Below are 22,588 nucleotides of genomic sequence, written 5' to 3'. Positions count from 1 at the left end.
CAAAAATATCTGGAAAAACTCAGCAGGTCTGACAGCATCTGCGGAGAGGAACACAGTTGACATTTTGAGTCCGTATGACTCTTCATCAGAACTAAGGAAATAGAGAAATGAGGTGAAATATAAACTGGTAGAGGGGAGTGGGACAGGTAGAGCTGGATAGGGGGCCAGTGATAGGTAGAGGCAAAGAAGACATTGCCAAAGATGTCATAGACAAAAGGACAAAGGGGTGTTGATGGTGGTGATATTATGTGGTGGTGATATTATGTGGTGACCCCACAGACACATCCTGATATCTTCATTTCAAACTGACCTGCTGATGTGCACATAGCAACAGGCACGTATTGAATTGCCTCTTTCAGGTATTTATTTACACTTCAGGGAACTTTCTGTTAAGCATATTTCTGAAGCAGCAGGTCAGCAACAATAAAAAAAGAATATGGTTGAAAAAACTAATAGCGAATGATAATTTTATTGGCGGGGCAATGCAATGCTTAAGAACCTGCCTTTCATTAAGTCTTGATCAACAGACATATTAGCACGTCATATCTCAAGCAGCAAACACGCAATGTCCCAATTAACATACAATTTAAATGTAATCAGAGAACGCATTCAAAGTCAACTAATCAGACTATTGCTTGGTCTCCAGTGCCATTATATTTTAAGTCTAAATGGCAGCAGTATGAAAACTGGATTAAATGCAGGAATATCACGATTGCCACTGATGGTAATAATTACCTTCCAACTGATTTCAGTAAAGGCAACAGCAGAGTAATGGAAGCACCCTAGGAAAATACCGAGTGGTAATGCACAATAATGTAAATGGTGAGAACTTGCAGTTATATAGCATCTTCACTACTTCAGGACATTCCTAAACAATTTACATCTAATGGAGGGATTGGTCGCAGCTAATTTGCACTCAACAGGTTTCCACAAACAACAAAAGAAAAAAAAGCAGATTATCCAATTGCAATTTGTCAGATTTTGCTGTGTGCAAATTAACAGATGTAACTGCACAAAGTTTAGAATAATGCTCCACAATTTCATTCTTCATTTGCACTGTTCAAGAGTTTGTTCGCTGTAAATGTGCCATTACTGTGATGAAGACCCCAAGAAATTCTGGGACAATATTTTGTGGGTGATTTTTAAACAGTTCATAAAGTAAACTGAGGTACTTAACAATAAAGTAAATATACCATTTCTCTTAATTCACAGAATCTTTCATCTATAGTTAGATATTTTCTACTTGTTAATTACAATGCTGACAGAAAGGGTAATAAAACAAGCAGAAAATGGAAATAACCTGAACCAATCTGTCCTGTCCTTTCCATCAAGTTTTGAGGCTAATAAAGACAAGAAGAAATATTGGTACATTTTTAATGCTTGGTCATGCAAAATTAAAGCTTTACTATCAGTTTTCAGAGAAAATGCAGTTTTTTAATTGCATAAATTAAAACAAAAAGCCAGGAAATTATTCAACTATTAACAAAGAAATGATTCAACAACAGAAGCTGTTATACTTCAGAGAAGTATCGATTCAATGAGAATTTTGTTGCAATTGTTACAGTAATTGTCTCAATAATGGTAGTGTTGGTGGAATTTAGGCTGCTGGAGGGTAGAGGTTCTACTGATAACCCATCCATGACCATTGGGCTTTCAAACAATCTACTGGACTAAGCTCATGGATACTATATAATCAGTACTGGCCTCAGATGCAAAGACACTGCTGAATAAAGCTGCTCTTGTGGGACTTTGGAAACCTAAAAGGCTTTGAAATAAATCATTGTCAGTACAAAGAATCCAGAACCAACTGAAGTATTAATATAAACACAAGTGAGAAATTACAAGTTTTACCTCTCAAGTGGCTTAAATTGTAATTCATTCTCCTTCTGGTATCAAAAATAATAATACACATATTAGCAAGTATTTTGGTTTTAATGCTGTTGATCTTTAAATCCATTTCAGTAACCAAGGGTGTCCATAAGATTTGCTGCTCTGCTGAATTAACTAATAATTGATGCTTGGTGGAGCTGGGTTGGTTAAGTTGGAGCTTAGATAATTAAATCCTACACAAAGAAGCTGGGAAGAGTTTCCTGCAGTCAGCATCGCGGTGAAGCAGTCTGGGAAGAGTTTCCTGCAGTCAGTATCGCAGTGAAGCAGTATGGGAAGAGTTTCCTGCAGTCAGTATCGCAGTGAAGCAGTATGGGAAGAGTTTCCTGCAGTCAGCATCACGGTAAAGCAGTCTGGGAAGAGTGCCTTGCAGTCAGCATTGTGGTGAAGCAGTCTGGGAAGAGTGTCCTGCAGTCAGCATCGCAGTGAAGCAGTCTGGGAAGAGAGTCCTGCAGTCAGCATTGCAGTGAAGCAGTCTGGGAAGAGAGTCCTGCAGTCAGCATTGCAGTGAAGCAGTCTGGGAAGAGTGTCCTGCAGTCAGTTCTTGTTGAAAGTAACAAGAGTGACATCACAAGGCAGCTAGAGAGAGCGGCAGAGAGATCAGAACCAGCATGAGTCTGGGGAAGCTTCAAAAAGTGACATCAGCACAAAGGTGAGAGCTGATTGGTGAGTAGTGGGTATGTGTTTTTCTCCAGTTTAAAATAGATTAAGCTAAGGAAAGGTAAGAGATCTAGTTTTTATTTAAAGTACATAAACAATTTAATGTTTTTTTTACTGTATTTAACTTAAAATAAGGGTTTTTTTTTCATCTAGAGGCATGGCAGGGCAGCTCAGTCCCATGTTATGTACCACCTGCAACATGTGGGAAGCCCTAGATGCTCCTTGCACTCTGGCCGACCACATGTGCAGGAAGTGCCTCCAGCTGCAGCTACTTGAGCTCCGAGTTCCAGAGCTTGAGCGGCAGCTGGAGGCACTGAGGTGCATCCGCGAGGCTGAGAGTTTCATGGATAGCACATTTTTAGGCATGGTCACTCCACAGTTTACAGAAGTGCAGACAGAGAAAGAATGGGTGACCATCAGTCAGAAGAAAGGTGTCACACAGGAAGTCAGGAAATCCCCAGGGTGCAACTCACTCCAGAGCCATTTTACTGTGTTGGAAAATGGTGAGAGTGACGCTTCCTCTGGGGAGTGTAGCCACGCTCATGGCCATGTGAGTGGCTCAGCTGCACAGTGGGGGAGGAAAAGGAGGGGAAGAGCAATAGTGGCAGGAGACTCATTAGTAAAGGGAACAGACAGGCGTTTCGGCAACCGTAGACGTGACTCCAGGATGGTATGTTTCTTCCCTGGTGCCAGGGTCAAGGATGTCACTGAACGGCTGCAGGACATTCTAAAGTGGGTTGTCAAATAGACAGAGATCATGGTACATATTGGTACCTACCACATAGGTAGAAAGAGGGATGAGGTCCTGCAAGCAGAATTTAGGGAGTTAGGAAGCAGATTAAAAAACAGGACCTCAAAGGTAGTAATCTCTGGATTACTTCTGGCACCACACACTAGTGAGTATAGAAATAGGACGTTAATCCAGATGAATGCATGGCTGGAGAGATGGTGTAGGAGGGAGGGCTTTAGATTTCTGGGACATTGGCACCATATCTGGGGGCAATGGGACTTGTACGAGATGGACGGGTTACGTCTGAACTGGAATGGGACCAACATCCTTGCGGGGCGGTTTACTGGTGCTGTTGGGGAGGGTTTAAACTTAGTTGGCAGGGGGATGGGATCCTGAGAGGAGGTTCAGCAGGGTGAGATGCACGGCCAAAATTAGAAGAGAGAGCAAGTGAGTCTGGAAGGCATAGAAATTATAGACCAGTTAAGGTATAAGGGAGTTTGGCAAGGTTGGATGGTGTTTATTTTAATGCAAGGAGCCTGACAAATAAGGCAGATGAGTTGAGGGCACAAATTAACAATGGAAGTATGATGTCATTGCTGTCACAGAGACATGGTGGAGAGAGCGGCAGGATTGGCAGCTCAATATTCCAGGATGTAGGGTCTTCAGGTGAGACAGGGAAGGAGGTAAAAGAGGAGGTGACATCGCAATATTGATCAAGGGACCAATTACAGCAGTAAGGAGGGATGACATCTTAGGAGGCCCCTCAATTAAAGCCATATGGGTCGAACTTAAAAATAAAAAAGAGCAAACACATGGCTAGGAGTGTACTATAGGCCCCCCAAAATTCAGAGAGAAATAGAAGAGCAGATATGTAGGCAAATTTCAGAGAGGTGTAAAAATAATAGGGTAGTAATAGTGGGGATTTCAACTTCTCCAACATTAACTGGGTTAGTCATAGTGTGATAGGTTTAGAGGGAGCAGAATTCTTAAAATGCATCCAGGAGAGCTTTTTAAGCCAGTATGTAGAAGGCCCTATAAGAGAGGGGCGGTCCTGGACTTAATTTTAGAGAATGAAGCCGGGCAAGTGGTAGAGGTATCAATGAGGGAAACAGTTTGCAGATGGTGATCATAACTATTAGATTCAAGGTTGTTATGGAAAAGGACAAGGATGAACCAGAAATCAGAGTTCTAAATTTGGGGAAGGCCGATTTTAATAAGATTAGATGTGAGTTGGCCAGAGTGGACTAGGAGCAGCTACTTTTAGGTAAATCTGTGTCAGAGCAGTGGGACTCATTCAAGAAGGAAATAGGGAGAGTACAGGGCCAACGTATACCAGGAAAGATAAAGGGTGAGACCAACAAATCCAGGGAACCCTGGATGTCATGGGATATACAAGATTGGATAAAGAGAAAAAGGGAGGCTTATGGCAGATACCGAGGGCTCAGAACAGTGGAAGCCCTAGAGGAGTATAGAATGTGTAGGGGGGAACTTAAAAAGGAAATTAGGAGAGCAAAAAGGGGGCATGAAAAAGCATTGGTAGGTAAAATAAAGTAAAATCCAAAGTTACTTTACAAGTACATTAAGAGTAAGGGGATAACTAGGGAAAGAGTAGGGCCCCTTAAGGACCATAGTGGTAATTTGTGTGTGGAGCTGGAAGACGTAGGTAGGGTTCTAAATGAATACTTTGTGTCGCTGTTCACAACTGAGAGGGATGGTGTGAGTATGGAAATCAGGCAGAAGGACTGTGAAATAATTTTTAAAATTAGCATAGAAAGGGAGGAGGTTCTAAGTGGCCTGGCAGGCTTAAAAGTAGATAATTCTCCAGGCCCGGATGAAATGTATCCCAGGCTGTTAAGTGAGGCAAGGGAGGAGGTAGCAGGGGTGCTGGCAATAATTTTCAATACCTCTCATGGTGTGATCATGCTCATACTGACCCCAATCAGCCTCCTGAGGTTCTTGGGCCTTTGGATCTTCATCTTCTGGTGAACTCTCACCCTCCTACATGTCATCCTCTGGCAGGGGGTCACCTCTTTGCATAGCCAGATTGTGAAGGGCGCAACACACTGTGATGATGTTCAAACCTACTGGGAGTGTATTGGAGTGAGTCACCTGACCAGTCCAAGCATCTGAAATGCACCTTCAGAAGTCCTATGGTCTGCTCTATAAGGGAGCATTTGAAGATGTGAGCAGCATTGTACCTCTCCTCAGAACGACTGAGAGTGATGCACTGGCGTCATCAGCCAGGGTTTCAGTGGGTACCCCTTGTCCGCAAGCAGCCATCCCTGCAGACATAATGGCACTTTGAAAACCTCAGGCACCTGGGAGTGACTCAGGATTTCGGAGTCATGGCAACTCCCAGGTTACCATGCACAAACATGCAGTCTGTGCTTTTAGTGATCACACACTAGTTGTTCATTGATGGAATGAAAGCCATTGCAGTTTATAAACATTAGGGCCTGCTGGCATGGAGCCCAAATAGCCACATGGGTGCTGTCAATTGCACCCTGCACTCTTGGGAAGCCTGAGATGGTAGCGAAGCTGGTGAATCTCACAACCTGGCTATCTTCATCCAGAGCAAACCTGATGTAATGATGGGTCCTCCTGTAAAGGGCATCTGTGACCTCCTTTATGCACTGATATGTTGCAGACTGAGAGATGCTGCACAGGTCACCTATTGATCCTTGGAAAGAACCAGAGGCCAAGAAATTGACTGCAGCAGCCACCTTCAAAGCCGCTAGTAGGGAATCCCCTCCAACTCCATGTGGCGCATCAGGTCTTCATGAAGAATGTAGAATATGTGAGGTACCAGATCTCAGGACAGGCGCAGACGTGCACAGCATTGCTTCACACTCATTTTTAAATAGAAGACTCATGGACGATAAACCCTAGGTCTGGTGAGCCACCCCCATTGTCTGGGTCTCTTCTCCTGACCCTCCTGTTCATGCTGTAGCTCTGCTTGACCCTGTCCCTCCTGCTGGAGCTGCATGTGTCGTCATCTCCCCCTCCTTCACCTCCTCCATTGCATTAAGACCCTGACAAATGCAGCATTGAGCCCTGGGTCCATATCTGCTTTTGTCTTCTCTCTGAAAGGAAACATTGAAGAAATTAATTCAAGGGGCAAGAAAGTGAAGCTCAGAAGATGACACATTTGGAGACTGTAAGGGCCCATAGTTTTTCCTGCCCTACTTGCATGATAGCTGATGCTACCTTGTCCCTGAGACACTAGCACACACATCAAGGTGACCAAGATGCCATCGCAGTTATGTCACATCTTGAGCCCTTCGTGGGATGCTAAAGAAGGTGAGTGACCCAATCTAGCTCTGTACTCCAATCACTAATGTGGCATATCAATGACCAATCAGCTACTCATAGTCAATGTGTGGATGCCCTTTCGCCCATTAGGAGTGACACAGCTGGTGAACATTTGATAGGCCTTCACTGACGAAATGCCATATATGATACAGCTGTGTCGCCCTCGCTTTTGCCTGCATTCCCAAATTCTACATTCCTATGTGTTACACTTGAAATGCACTGATTGATGTGTAGCCACTGAGTTCTGAGTAACCCTACCATTAACAAAGCCATTGGCTTTCAGTGGCTTTCATTTCAAAGAGGTATTCCTCCTTTCTTTCTCAGCAGGCTCCTGTTCACTCCCGAGGCAACAAGAGGTTAGAGGGCGACCCCAGAAAGGCCCCGTAGTGTTCACCCTTCCCTCTTACTGCCATTCCACAGCCATCCTTCCCTGTTGCCCCCATTGTGTTTGCCCTCCTCCCTCATTGCCATTCCGCTGCCTTCCCTCTCCATTGCTCCAATCGTGTTCATCAACCCAATCCTTGCCTCATAGCCCACCCCGGGTTGAAGTGCTCTGAAAGTGGAGGCCTGCATGAGTATCACAGCACAGTGGTATTCCTCAGGACAATGAAAGCAAAGAGAAGGAGCAGTCCAACCCTACAGCCCCAACAGAGTGGCGTTCATCGCAACAAGACCAGCGCAGTGCTATGGCAGGTATATTCCACTCATTTGAATTTATCAGTGAACTGAGGTCCGACTTGTGCACGCCACCCTTTTTCAAATGGACTTGAGGCCAACATCGTTTCCCACTAATGTGACGAAAGATTGGAAGGGCGTGGCAAGATTCCGGCGAGCAGATAGTTTGATTAGCATTTGTGAGAAGCTAATGGATGCAAATGGCATTCGTGCCACTAGTTGGCGGGGTAACCGACCCAACATAAACACACCGTTGGGAGAATTGTGCCTTGTTATTACGAAGGCGGATTTGTGACCTTCTGCCTGGTGCTGGATTCTCCGCTCCCACCCGCCACGAAACTTGTCTTGGTCAGGATGAGAAAATTCCAGCCATAGGATTTTAATTGCAATTTTGAGGTACAAATGAGTACGTACGAATACACGAACATACAAATCTGGAGCAGGAGTTGGCCACTTGGCCCTTCAAGCCTGCTCCACCATTTAAAAAGGTCAAAGCTAATCTGATCATTTTTTTATTCATTCATAGGGTGTGTGTGTCATTGGTGAAGCCAGCATTTATTGACCATCCTTAATTGTTCTTGAGAAGGTGGTGGTGAGTTGCCTTCTTGAATACAGTCTATATGGTGTAGGTACAGCCACAGCCCATTTAGGGAGGGAGTTCCAGTATTTTGATCCGGTGATAGTGAAGGAACAGCAATATATTTCCAAATCAGGATGGTGAGTGGCTTAGAGGGCACGTCCAGATGATGGTGTCCCCACGTGTCTGCTGCCCTTGTCCTTCAAGATGGAAGCGGTCGTGGGTCTGGAGGAAGCTGTCTGAGGAGGCTTGGTGAGTTCCTGCAGTGCAACTTGTAGATGGTGTACAGTGCTGCCACTGAGCATTGGTGGTGGAGGGTGTGAATGTTTGTGGATAGAATAATGTCAACTCCATATTCCCATCTAAACCCTATAAGCTTTCACCCACTTGGTTATCAAGAATCTATCTATCTCTGCCTTAAAAATATTCAAAGATTCTGCTTCCATCACCTTTTGAGGAAGAGAGTTCCAAAGACTCAACTCTCTGAGAGAAAAAAATCTCCTCATTTTTGTCTTAAATGAGCAACCCCTTAATTTTCAAACAGTGACCCCTAGTTTATGTTTTCCCACAAGGGGAGATATTCTCTCCACATATACCTTGTCAAGACCCCCCAGGTTCTTATATGTTTCAATCAAGTCTCTTTTTACTCTTCTAAGCTCCAGAAGATACTAACTTAACCTGTCCAGCCTTTCCTCATAAGCCAACCCACCCATTCCTGGCAGTAGTCTAGTAAACCTTCTCTGAACTGATTCTAACGGATTTACGTCCTCCCTTAAATAAGGAGACCAATACTGTATACAGTACTCCAGATGTGATCTCACCAATGCCCTATATAACTGAAGCATAACATCCTTACTTTAGTATTCAATTCCCCTTGTAATAAACAATAACATTCTATTAGCTTTCCTATTTACTTGCTGTATCTGTATACTAACGATTTGTGATTCATACACTAGAACATCCAGATCCCTCTGAATATCCAAGTTCTGCAATCTCTCACCATTTAGATAATATGCTTCTTTTTTATTCTTCCAGCCAAAGTGGATAATTTAACATTTGCCTACATTATATTCCATTTTCCAGATCTTTGCCCGCTCACATAACCTATCTATATCCCTTTATAGCCCCCTTATGTCCTTGTCACATCTTATTTTCCTACCTACCTATGAGACATCAGCAAACTTATCAACCAGACCTTCAGTCCCTTCAGCCAAGTTTTTTATATAAATTGTAAAAAGTTGAGGCCCCACCACTGATCCCTGTGGCACTCCACTCGTTACATGTTGCCAACCAGATAATGACTCATTTATGTCTCCTCTCTGTTTCCTATTAGCGAGCCAGTCTTCTATCCCATGCCAATGTGTTGCCCCCTACACTGTGAACTTTTATTTTTCGCCATAACATTTAATGTGTGGCACAATATCAAATGCTTTCAGGAAATCTAAATACAGTACATCCACTGGTTCACCTTTATCTACAGCATATGCTACTTCTTCAAAGAACTCCAATAAATTGGTTAAGCATGATTTCCCTTTCACAAAACCATGATGGCTCTGCCTGATTATTTTGAATTTTTCCAAGAGCCCTGCTATAACATCTTTAGTAATATCTCCTAACATCTTCCCATGGACACATGTTAAGCTAACTGGCCTATAGTTTCCTGCTTTCTATCTCCCTCCTTTTTTGAATAAAAGAGTTACGTTCACTAATTTCCAATCTAATGGAACCTTCCCCAAACACATGGGATTTTGGAAATTTAAAACAAACACATCAACAATCTTCCTAGCCACTTCTTTTAAGACCGTTGGTTGAAGTCCATCAGGACCTGGGGACTTGTCAGCCTGCAGCTCCAACAATTTTCTCAGTACTATTTCCATGGTAATTGTAATTTTTTTGAGTTCCTCCGTCCCTTCCATTTCCTGATTTACAGCTATTTCTGGGATGTTGCTTGTATTTTCTGTAGTGAAGACCGATGCAAAATGCCTGTTCAATTAATCTGCCATCTCCTTATTTACTATTATTAATTCCTCAGACTCACGTTCTATAGGACCAATGCTCACTTGGTTAACTATTTTCTTTTTTAAATATCTATGGAAACTCTTACTATCTGTCTTTATATTTCTAGCTAGCTTTCACTTGTATTCCAATTTTTCCTTCCTTATCAATCTTTTAGTCTTTGCTGTTTAAATTCTGTCTAATATTCTGGCCTGCAATCCATCTTTGTGCAATTATATGTTATTTTTCTTTAAGTTTGATACTATCTTTAACTTTTTTAGCTAACCACATATAGTGGGTCCTCCCTTTGCAATTTTTCTTTCTCGTTGAAATGTATTTATTCTGTGTATGCTGATATATCCCTTTAAGTATCTGCCATTGCATCTTTATTTACCCCTTAATATAATTAGCTCTGCTTTCATGCCCTCATAATTGCCCTTATTTAAAATTAAGTTACTAGTCTTAGACCCACGCTTCTCTCCTTCAAACTGAATGTAAAACTCGGTCAAACATACAAACATCGAACATATGAAATAGGAACAGAAGTAGGTCATTCAGCTCCTCGAGCCTGCTCCATCATTCAATAAGATCACGGCTGATCTGTTTGTGTTTTGAGTGACCTGGCTTCCACTGTCTTCTGAGGCAGAGAGTTCCAAAGTCACACAACCTCCTGAGAGAAAACAATTCTCCTCATCTCTGTCCTAATTTTAAAACAATGACCCCCTAGTTCTGGACTCATCCACAAGAGGAAACATCCTTTCCACATCCATCTTGTCAAGATCATTCAGGATCTTATATACTTCAATCTAGTCACCCTCACCCTCACTCTTCTTAACTCCAGTGGAAACAAGGCCAGCCTGTCCAATCTATGCTCATAAGACAACCAGTTCATTGCAGGTATAAATTTAGTAAATCCTCCTTTGAACTGCCTGCAATGTATTTATACCCTTCCTTAAATCATGAGACCAAAACTGCATACGGTATTCGAGATGCGGTCTTACTAATGCCCTGTATAACTGAAGCATAATATCCTTAGTTTTACATCCAATTCCTGTCATAATAAAGGATAGCATTCCATTAGCCTTCTTGATTACATGCTGTACCTGCATACTAACTTCTTGTGAGTCATGCACAAGAACACCTAGACCCCTCTGCACCTCTAAATTCTGCAGTTGTTCTCCGTTTAAGTAATACTCGATTTTTTTAATCTTCCTGCCAAAGTGAACAATTCCACATTTTCCCACATTATCCTCCATCTGCCAGCCTTTTTTCCCATTCACTCAACTAATCTACATCTCTCTGCAAACTGCTTATATCGTCTTCACAACATACTTTCCTACCTATGTTTGTGTCGTCTGCAAAGTTAGCTACCATGCCTTCACTCCCCTCAACTAAGTCATTGAAGTCCTTGCACATCCTGCCAATCAGAAAAAGACCCATTAATTCATACTCTCTGTTTTCTGTCAGCCAGCAATCCTCTATTCAGGCTAATATGTTACCCCATACACCATGAGCTTTTATTTTCCGTAATAACCTTTGATGTGACACCTTATCAAATACCTTCTGGAAATCCAAGTACAATATGTCTACAGGCTCTCCTTTATCCACAGCATATGTTACTCCTTCAAAGAACTCTAATAAATTGGATAAACATGATTTCTCTTTCACAAAATCATCATCTTTCTGATTACCTTGCCTTTTTCTAAGTTCCCAGCTATAACCTCTTTAATGATCAACCCTAACACCTTCCCCACAACAGACATCAAGCTAGTTGGCCTATAGTTTCCTGTTTTCTGCCTCCCTCCCTTCTTGAACAGAGGGCTATTATTTGCTACTTTCCAGTCTGATGGAACCTTTCCAGAACCTAGGGAATTTTGGAAAATTAACATCCACGCTTCTACTACCTCATTAGCCACCTCTTATAAGACCTGAGGATGAAGTCCATCAAGACCTCGAAACTTGTCAGCCCGCAGCTCCATCAGTTTGCTCAGTATTGCTACCCTAGGATTGTAATTTCACCAAGCTCCTCTCTCACCTCCACCTCCTGATTTATAGTTATTACTGGAATATTTTCTATATCCTTTGTAGTGAAGAAAGCTGCAAAATATTTGTTAATTTCATCCGCCATTTCCTTAGTATCTATTATTAACTCCCCATTGTCTTCACTATAGAAAATACAAGCAACATCCCAGAAATAGCTGTAAATCAGGAAATGAAAGGGACGGAGGAACTCAAAAAAATTACAATTACTATGGAAATGGTACTGAGAAAATTGTCATTCTCTGGAGGAACAACACTCACTTTACACACTCTTTTCCTGTTTAAACACCTGTAGAAACTCTTGCTATCCATTTTTACATTTCTAACTAGCTTCCTCTCATACTCTAACTTCTTTTTCCTGATTGCCCTTTTAGTCATTCTCTTCTGTTCTTTATATTCTGACCAATCGTCTGACCTGCCATTCATTTTTGCGCAGTTATATGCTTTTTCCTGAAATTTGAGCTTTCCCTAACTTACTCAGTTAACCACAGATGGGGGATCCACCCTTTAGAATTTTTCTTTATCATAGGAATATACGTATTCTGAGTATTCTGAAAAATCACCTTAAATGTTTGCCACTGCTTCTCTTTTAATCCATCCCCTAGTTTAGTATCCCAGTTCACTTCAGCTAGCTCAGCTGTCATGCCCAAATAGTTGCCGTTATTTAAATTTAAAATACTAGTCTTAGACCCAGTCTTCTCCCTTTCATGCTGGATGTAAAATTCAATCATATTGTAATCATTGCCACCTAGGGCGCCTTTACTCTGAGGTCATTAATTAACCCTGTTACATTGCACAATACAAAGCCTAAAATAGCCTGCCCTCTGTTGATTCAAGAATGTGCAGCTGTAAGACACTAACTCAAAAGCATTCTATGAACTCCTCACCCAGGCTACTATTGCCTATCTGATTTTTTCAGTTTATATGTTGAATAAAGTCACTCATGAATATTGCTGTCCCTTTAACACAAACACCCAATATTTCTTCTTGTATACTTTGTCCTACATTGTGGTTACTGTTAGGGAGCCTGTAGACCACTCCCATTGGTGACTTTTTTCCCCTAGTTTTCCTCATCTCCACCCAAACTGATTCTACATCCTTATCTCCTGAACCAAGGTCATCTCTAACTATTGCACTAATGCCATCCTTGATTAACAGTGCTACCCTCTATCTTTACCTAGCTTCCTATTCTTCTTGAAGGTCATATACCCCTCAATATTCAGGATGCAATCCTTGTCATTCTGCAGCCATGCCCCCATAATGGCTATCAGATTATATTTAATTACTTCAATATGTGCTATCAATTTGTTTACTTTGTTATGAATGCTACGAGCATTCAGATACAGAGCCTTTAGTTTTGTATTTTTGTTATCTTTTGACATCTAGTCTTAATTCTTGGTGCATTCCTAGATTATTGTATCTGTTCCTTCCAGCCATTCTCCGACTCTCATTTCCCATATTACTATTTTCCTCTCTTACCTTGTCTCTACTCTTGGATATACCGCATCTTTCCACATTTGATCCCTTGCCCCACTATTTTGTTTTAAAACACCCTCTATTTCCCTAGTTGTGCTGTTTGCTATAACACTTGTTCCAGCAGGGTTCAGACATATACTATCCCAATGGTACAAATCCCACATTCCCCAGGATTGGTGACAGTCCCCAGCAAACCAGAATCCACTTCTCCCACACCAGTCTTTGAGCTACGTGTTCATCTCCCTAATTTTATGTACCCTGTGCCAATTTGCATGCAGCTCATGTAATAATCCTTTGAGGTCCTGTTTTTAAATTTAGTGCCTAGTGCCTCATACTCTATATGCAGAATATATTTCCTAGTTCAACCTATGTTGCTGGTACCTACATGGACCACGACAACCAGATCCTCCCCCTCCCACTGCAAGTTCCTCTCCAGCCCTGAGCAGATGTCCCTAACCCTGGCACCAGGTAGGCAACACAGCGTTCTGAACTCTCACTTTTTGCTGCAGAGGACAGCATTAATCCCCCTCACTACACTGCCCCCTACTACCATTACATTCTTTTTTGCTCCCACCACTTGAATGGCTCCCTGTACCACTGTGCCCTGGTCAATTTGTTCAGCCACCCTGCAGCCCCCACCCTCATCCAAGCTGAGAGAGCCTCAAACCTATTGGACAATTGCAGAGTCTCACATTCCTGCACTCCTGCCCTCTGGGTCCCCTTACCTGCCTCACTTGCAGCCATACCCTCCTGTCCCTGTCCACTGATCAAATAAGAAGACCATACCCTAAGTGGTGTGACTGTGTCCTGGTACAAAGCATCCAGGTAACTTTATCCCTCTCTGATATGTCACAGAGTCTGAAACTCAGACTCCAGCTCAATGACTCTGAGCCGAAGTTCCTCAATCTGCAAACATTTACTGTAGACGTGTTTGCTCTGGATCACAATGTTATCCAGGAGACCCCACAGGCTGCAGCCTCGACACATCACCTGTCCTGCCATCCTCAATGTGTTTTAAATAATTACTTAATTATACTATTCACTTATTTTTGTTGCTTTTTAATGTATTTTTTAACTTTACCGCCAATTTATATACTATTTTAAACCTTAGGAATAGAATAGGCCTTAGACACTCACCAGAAACCCACGAAACAGCTAGCTCCTTTCTCTGTAGTAGAGTAAGAAGCAATTCTTATAGAGTGGGAAAGATAGAAAAAGGAAATGAATACTTTCTCCCCACCTCCTCCTGAAGCCCCATGTCAACAAACACCAAGAGCTGAAATTTCCCCCCGATGGGGGGGGGAGTCGAAGAGTGGGCGCGTACAGGCACGCTTCCGATCGGTGCCCACGATTGAAGGCACGCTGTCATTTTACGTGGGCAGGCCAATTAAGGCCTGCCCAGTGAGACGTCTGCACAGAAGCGCTATGCGCTCCCTGTGCGGGCGGGAGAGGGGATTCACAAAATCGAAAGTGCGCTCTTTTGCACATGCGCACAAAAGACCGCACATCTCCCTGAGGCTAAGCGTTGCCTCAGGGAAATCGGCTGTACATGTAAGAAAGATAAAAATAGAAAACTAAAATTTCCCTTACATGTCCCCTCATGTGACAATACATAAAAATACATAAAAAAAGCAGCATAATTAAGTGAATAAGACAATGTCACATGAGTTGGGACTTGTCCATAACTTTTACAAACCCTTCATTAAAATTTTTTAAAGCCTACATGAAACCTCATCCCACCCGCTGATGAGGTTTCATGTTTTTTCTAGTTCCCGCTGGGGCTCCTGGCCTGCCCGCCAACCTTAAGGTTGGATGGGTAGGTCCTTTCACATGTCATTTACGCGTCGGTGAGCGGGCCCCGCCCCCACTCACCGACACGTAAAATTCTGCCCCAAGTCTGCACTTCGTTTCTTATGATCACGGTCATTGACAGGGCCCTCAACCGTGTCTGGCCCATCTCCCGTGCATCCACCCTCACGACTTCTCCTCCCTCCCAGAAACATGATGGGGTCCCCCTTGTCCTCACTTATCACCCCACCAGCCTCCACATTCAAAGGATCATCCCCCGCCATTTCCGCCAACTCCAGCATGATGCCACCACCAAACACATCTTTCCTTCACCCCCCCGGCGGCATTCCGTAGGGATCGTTCCCTCCGGGACACCCTGGTCCACTCCTCCATCACCGCCTACTCCTCAACCCCCACCTATGGCCCTTGCCCATGCCCGCGCAGAAGATGCAACACCTGCCCCTTCATTTCCTCTCTCCTCACCGTCCAAGGGCCCAAACACTCCTTTCAAGTGAAGCAGCATTTCTCTTGCATTTCTCCCAATTTAGTCTACTGCATTCGTTGCTCCCAATGCGGTCTCCTCTACATTGGAGAGACCAAACGTAAACTGGGCGACCGCTTTGCAGAACACCTATGGTCGGTCCCCAAGAATGACCCAAACCTCCCTGTTGCTTGCCATTTTAACACTCCACCCTGCTCTCTTGCCCACATGTCTGTCCTTGGCCTGCTGCATTGTTCCAGTGAAGCCCAACGCAAACTGAAGGAACAACACCTCATCTTCCGACTAGGCACTTTACAGCCTTCTGGACTGAATATTGAATTCAACAACTTTAGATCTTGAACTCCCTCCTCCTTCCCCACCCCCTTTCTGTTTCTTCCCCCTTCCTTTTGTTTTTTCCAATAATTTATATAGATTATTCTTTTCCCACCTATTTCCATTATTTTTAAATCTTTTATGCCCTGCTAGCCTTTCCACCCCACCCCAAGTAGAGCTGTACCTTGAGTGCCCTACCATCCATTCTTAATTAGCACATTCATTTAGATAATATCACCACCTTCAACACCTCTGTGTTCCTTTGTTCTTTTGTCTGTGACATCTTTTGATTATCTGCTCCTATCACTGCTTGCTTGTCTCTACAACCACACCACCCACCCCCCACTTCTCTCCACCCCCCCACCCAACTCCACCCCCCACCTTAAACCAACTTATATTTCACCCCTCTCCTTAGATTCAATCAGTTCTGTTGAAGGGTCATGAGAACTCGAAACATCAACTCTTTTCTTCTCCGCCGATGCTGCCAGACCTGCTGAGTTTTTCCAGGTAATTCTGTTTTTGTTTTGGATTTCCAGCATCCGCAGTTTTTTGTTTTTATTTCTTATAATCACTGTTACCTTGGGGAGCTTTCATTATGAGGTCATTAATGAAATCTATCTTATTGCACAATACCAGGTCTCGCATAGCCTGCACTTTGGTTAGTGCCAGAATGTGCTGTTCTAAGAAACTATCTTGAAAACATTCTATAAGTTCCTCATCTAAGCTACCTTTGCCCATCTGACTTTTCCAGTATGCATGCAGATTATTGCCACACCTGTCTGGCAAGCCCCAATTATTTCCTCCTTTATACCATGTCCTACCATATGGTTACTGTTAGGGAGCCTGTACACCACTCCCACAAATGACTTCTTGCCTTTATCATTGTTCATCTCTACTCAAACCGCTTCTACATCCTGGTTTCCTGAATTTAGGTCATCCCTCTCTATTGTGCTAATACCATCCTTAAGTAAGAGAACCACCCCTCAACCCTTTCCTACCTTCCAGTCATTCCTAAATTTCATGTACTCTTCAATATCCAAGTCCCAATCCCTGTCATCCTGCAGCCACATCTCTGTAATGACTATCAGGTGGTATTTGATTATTTCCACTTGCACTGTTGGATCATCTGTTTTCTTTTGAATGCCACGTGCATTCAGATACAGAGCCTTTAGTTTTGTCCTTTTATTATTTTTGTAACCTCTAGCTTTATCTGTTGATTTACTCTTAGATTTGTATTCTCTGTCCCTTCCTGTCACAGTCTATCATTTCCCACACAAATACCTTTCTCTCTTGCCTTGTCTCTACTCTTTGATTTAACTCATCTTCTCAAATTTGATCACTTGCACCCAAACCCCTCTACTTACCAAGCCAGGCGGCTCGCTGGAACACTGGCCCCAGCATGGTTCACGTGTAGGATGTCCAAATGGTACAGCCCCAACTTTCCCTAGTACTGGTGCCAGTGCCCCACACAGTCTTTGAGCTACATGTTCATATGTCTAATTTTATGCACCCTATGCCAATTTGCACATGACTCAGGTATTAATCCAGAGATTATTACTATTGAGGTTCTGCTTTCTATTTAGCACCCAACTCCTCGTATTGGCTGTGCAGAACCTCTTTCTTAGTTCTACCTATGGTGTTGGCCCACGACAACTGGATCCTCCCCTTCCCACTGGAAGTTCCCCTCCAGCCCTAGGCAGATATCCCAAACCTCGGCACCAGGCAGGTAACAGAGCCGTCTGGACACTCGCTCTTTGCTGCAGAGAACAGTGTCAATCCCCCTCACTGCACTGTCACCTACTACCACTGCATTTCTTTTTGCATCCCCCAAACCCCAACTTGATTGGCTTCATGTACCACAGTGCCATGGTCAGTCAGCTCATTCACCCTGCAGCTCCCAATCTCGTTCAAACAAATTGAGAGAGCCTCAAACCTATTGGACAATTGCAAAAGCTCCTGCACTTCTGCCCTCTGGGTCCCACTACCTTTCTCACTTGCAGTCACACCCTCCTGTACCTGACCACTGACCAAATCAGAAGACCCTATCCTCAGGTGGTATAAAGCATCCAGGTAACTTTCCGGCCCCATGGCAGGTTGCAGCAACTGCAGCTCGGCCTCCAGTTCAATGACTCTGATCCGAAGTCCCTTAAGCCACAAAGACTTACTGCAGATGTATTTGCCCTGGATCACACTAGCATGTAGGAGCTCCCACATGCTGTAGCCATGACACATCACTTGTCCTGCTACCCTCAATGTGTTTTAATTAATCAACCACTTAATCATATTATTTAATTATTTATTTTCCTTTTTTTATATATTTTATTACACTTACCACCAGTTCCTGTACTATTTTAAACCTCAGGAATAAAATAGACCTTAGCCACTTACCTGATACTCACCAAACAGCCAGCTCTTTCCCTGTGGTAGAGTAAGAACCAACATGGTGAAAAAGTTAGCCAAGGCAAAAGCAAAAGGAAAGGAACACCTCCTCCCCTTCCTCACCTAGCTCCCCCACTCACCAAACTACCAGGTTATACACTCAGTTCCAAACTGCACTCATTTGAGTCACAGTGCCCAGTGCATGCTCCACTCCTATGTACTATATGGTAAACAGTCTGACTAGCAGTCCTTAAATGGATGACTGGAAGCCACTCAACACTATAAGTGGGGCCAAGAACAGTAATTATTTGAGGGGGATTGTAAGGGAGCAGAGTGTTGCATCCTGAGAGTGAGAGCAACAGTTGCATGTCTTGTCACACAACTGTCGCTTCCATGAGCCTGCAGTTCATGATTCTCACTGATCTAATGGAGAGCAGACTAGAAGAGATGAGTGATGTTTTGAAAGTTCCTGTCCATGTGACCCACTAATCTATATATCTGGTGCACCATTCCTTCCAAGGTGGAGCAGATATTGTAGTCCGGAATCTGAATGGCAGTGGTTTGATCTTCCATCAAGGCTGGTGTGAGGACCCTGTTGCACTATCCTTGCTGGTGGTCACATGCTCCAAGGTAGATTACAGAGTTGAAATGCCCTGAATTGGAAAATTAGACAGGCTGATGGCAGACATCTTCATATTTTCAGACATGCTATTCATAAACTTTAACAGGCCTTCCTAAACTTCATATAATTGCAGTGTTCGTGTTTCATTAAATTTTTATTGCATTTACCTTTTTTTTAAAAAAGCGCTTCAATCGCCCTGAGGCAGCATGTGCAAAAGAGTGCTGGACCCGGCTCTCCCTTCTCCCTCCGCTTGCACAAGTAGCGCTCGTATTATGCTGGGCGGGCCTTAATTGGCCTACCCATGTAAGATGGTGGTGCGGACCCGTCGCAGACGGTGGTTGGCTCTGCGACCACCCCCGCTGAGCTCGGCCGATGAGGGAAAAATTCAAGCCATAATATTTGGAAGTTCTATGCTAGCCTGGTATTGTATCCTAACACCAGCTCACCAGAACACAGAGCCCCATTACATTAATCTGTCCTCAGGCTGGAGCCTAAACAAAATGATTGCAATAACTGTCCCAAATCTTCTAATTGTGCCTAGATAAAAATGATTTCTGTAAAATCCAGAATACAAGTGCAAAATGTATCTATGAGCAAATTAGAATGATCTTGTTTAGGAAAGAGATTCAACATGAAAAGAACTGTTAAATGTGCTAAAATCCCTACTCACATACAATACTAAGTACATTCATCAGGTATCCAGAGATAAGCATTGCACCTTTGAGGAATAATCAGCACCAGATTGTACGTGCATTAACCACTCCAAAGATCAAATGTTGGGTTTGGACAAGTAACAGATAGAAGAATATTAAATGACCTTGAGCAGCAATTAATCTATCGGAACTCCTCACTTGAATAAAAAGATCTCTAACATATGTTCAATGAGCAATTATTTGCAATTTACTGTCTAACCCAATGTCTGCTACAACAGAACATTTTATCAGTACCATTATTTAACTGTGTCACTGCTGCATTCCATATAATGTTACTGAGCCTGAAAGATATATGTTGTGCACATTGAACAAGAGTAACTAAAACACATTGCTGTGTGAGCAAACTGACACTTAGGGGTAGAAATTAGAATGCTTTGCCCCTGTTTTCTGAGCGCAACATGTACCAATTTAGCAGTGGGATGGCCTGCACTCAATCTGATCATCTTCTTGTAACCCATTCCAAGCCCCACTCCCAGGATTTGAGGGCTGCTGTCAGGCAGTCCAGGCTGCCCGGCACTAATCTATTTGCCTAGGCAAGCTGTCTGTGGAGGCTCAAATACCTCAATACCAGTCTCCATCAATCCTCTGGCCTCTTCATTCAGTCACGCACCCAGATAAATTTCTAGGTATAAGTTCTTTCAGTAAATGATAAAGGAAACTAATTCAATTGAAATACCGAAAAATTGATGATTTCCACAATTATTATTTGAGGATCTCTCGCTAGGCTTGATGACTTCTTTGTTTGTCATGGTGAGAAATGAACTGAAGTTATTTGCATTTTCAGTTCAATTTAGCTCTTAAAACTAATCTATCAAACTCAAAAAGTACATAAAAATACCAGAAATTTTCAAGCGTGAATGCAAGTATAATCGCAGTTCAATCCTTTAAAAATTGCTGATTAGGGCATGGAAAGGCTGATACAAATGGCTGGCATATGGGCTGTACATAATCTGCCCATTCGTACCTGAAGAGTGTGTTCAGTGCCCAGATTTGCACATTTAGGTGCCCATGTAGAAAAATTACATGAAGACTAAAGCAGTTGGGGTTGGAATACAAAAGTAAGGAAGTAATGCTTCCTATACAGAGGGCCTTGGTCAAACTTCATTGTTCAGTTTTTGGGCTCTGTACCTCAGAAAAACTGTATTAGCCTTGGGGCTACAGTGCACATTTATCAGGATGATACCGGGATTCAAAGAGTTAAATCATGAGAACTGGTCTAATTATCTGGGTTTTGAATATGGAAGGTTGAGTGGTGATCCAACTGAGATGTTTAGAATGATAAAAGAATTTGATGGGATAGATCCTTAGAAACTATTTCCTCTACAGGGGAACCCAGAGCAAGACACCATCATCTTAAAATTAGAGCTGGGCTATTTAGAGGTGAACTCAGAAGGTAATTTTTCACACAAAGGGTGGAGGAAATCTGGATCTGACTCCCCAGAATGAATGTGCATGCTAAATCATTGAAATTTTCAAGACTGAGATCAATATATTTTTGCTCGGTCAAGGGATATGGGGCAGAAGCTGGTTAATGGAGTTGAGGTATAGATCAACCATAATCTAATTGAATGTTGAATGATTTCCATAGCATACAAAAGCCTGTGCAATATTCTTTTATACATATTGAAGGCCCAACCCTGGGCACTGTTACTCCGTCCAGTACACAATTTACTGAATTAGATTCTGTTCACAGCGCTGCAGCAACACTAGGAACACAAAATTGATATTCTACACTCACATTCTCACATACAATCACCACTGCTGAACTGATGAACAGAGGTGAGAAAACTGAGTGTTGATTTGCCCCTGACCTCCTGGGCTTGAGTGAGATAAAATGCACCCTGTTGTTATTAAATCTTCCTGTATTCCCAGATTCATGTCATTTAAATGGGCTAGATAGTTTTCCAATGCAGTAGGCAGGGCTCTATGCCTGGAGATTGAGATGGAAAGCACAAATATCACAGTCAGTAGGTACCTAGGCCCAATCATCTCTCGGGTGCACCTAAAACGAAAGGAAAATGGCTCCAACAGTAACGACCAAAGCCGGATTGGACTAAAAGCCAAAAGCCATATCAGTGATCGAATTTCAAAATGGTCATGTGGGCCGAAACAGAGGAGGAGTTGTGAGCCATTATATCATCCTGCAGTATTAGCATAGGATTACCATGTTTCCACCTATCCCCCTCTCATAACCCACGATATCCCTAGAAAATACGTGGCAATGTAAAACTAACAGCCTTGTTCCTTTTTCTTCTGCTGTTTGCTCATGAGCTCTGTGCTCCCTGGGTATAAAGCAGGGATAGTTCAGCTCTATAATCTTCTCCACTAGAGGATGCAGTATGAAGATGTGTCTCCATGACAGCGGAGTTGCTAGGAGAGAGAGAGAGAGAAAAGGGGAAAGCAAACAATAATATGTTCAATTTAGAAAACACATATCAGACAGTATTTAGAATATATAAAGCTAATAAAAAAGGAACATTCTGAATATTATGTGCTGCATTTTCAAATGACTATTTTTTTAGCTTATGAAAGAGGAGCTTGAAAGTATTTTTAAAGTCAGTTAAAAAAAGCAATACATGTAACTCATTTGCAGTGTCTACCCTTCATTTATTAATGAAAATCTTAAATGTCACAGCCTCAAAAAGTACTTTACTGAGGCCAACAAACCTGTCACCCTCAAAAGCTTGTTACTTATTGATAAATTTATGTCACCCTTCAATGCAAAGTGAATAGGAAAATATATATTATTGTGTTATTTATATCCAAATGTAAGAATCTTGAAGAATAGCTGAGTACCAAATAATGCCCTTGGATAATAAAGTGTTGCAAAAATAATGAACTAATGAACACTTCAATATATATGGGAAATGTTAGATGAAAATGGCGTTGTTGTTTTGCCACAAGATGACATTTTTGTAAT

The sequence above is a fragment of the Carcharodon carcharias genome, chromosome 21, assembly GCF_017639515.1.
Source record: "Carcharodon carcharias isolate sCarCar2 chromosome 21, sCarCar2.pri, whole genome shotgun sequence".
Classification (NCBI taxonomy): Eukaryota; Metazoa; Chordata; class Chondrichthyes; order Lamniformes; family Lamnidae; genus Carcharodon; species Carcharodon carcharias.
Note: the sequence above shows the minus strand (reverse complement) of the source record.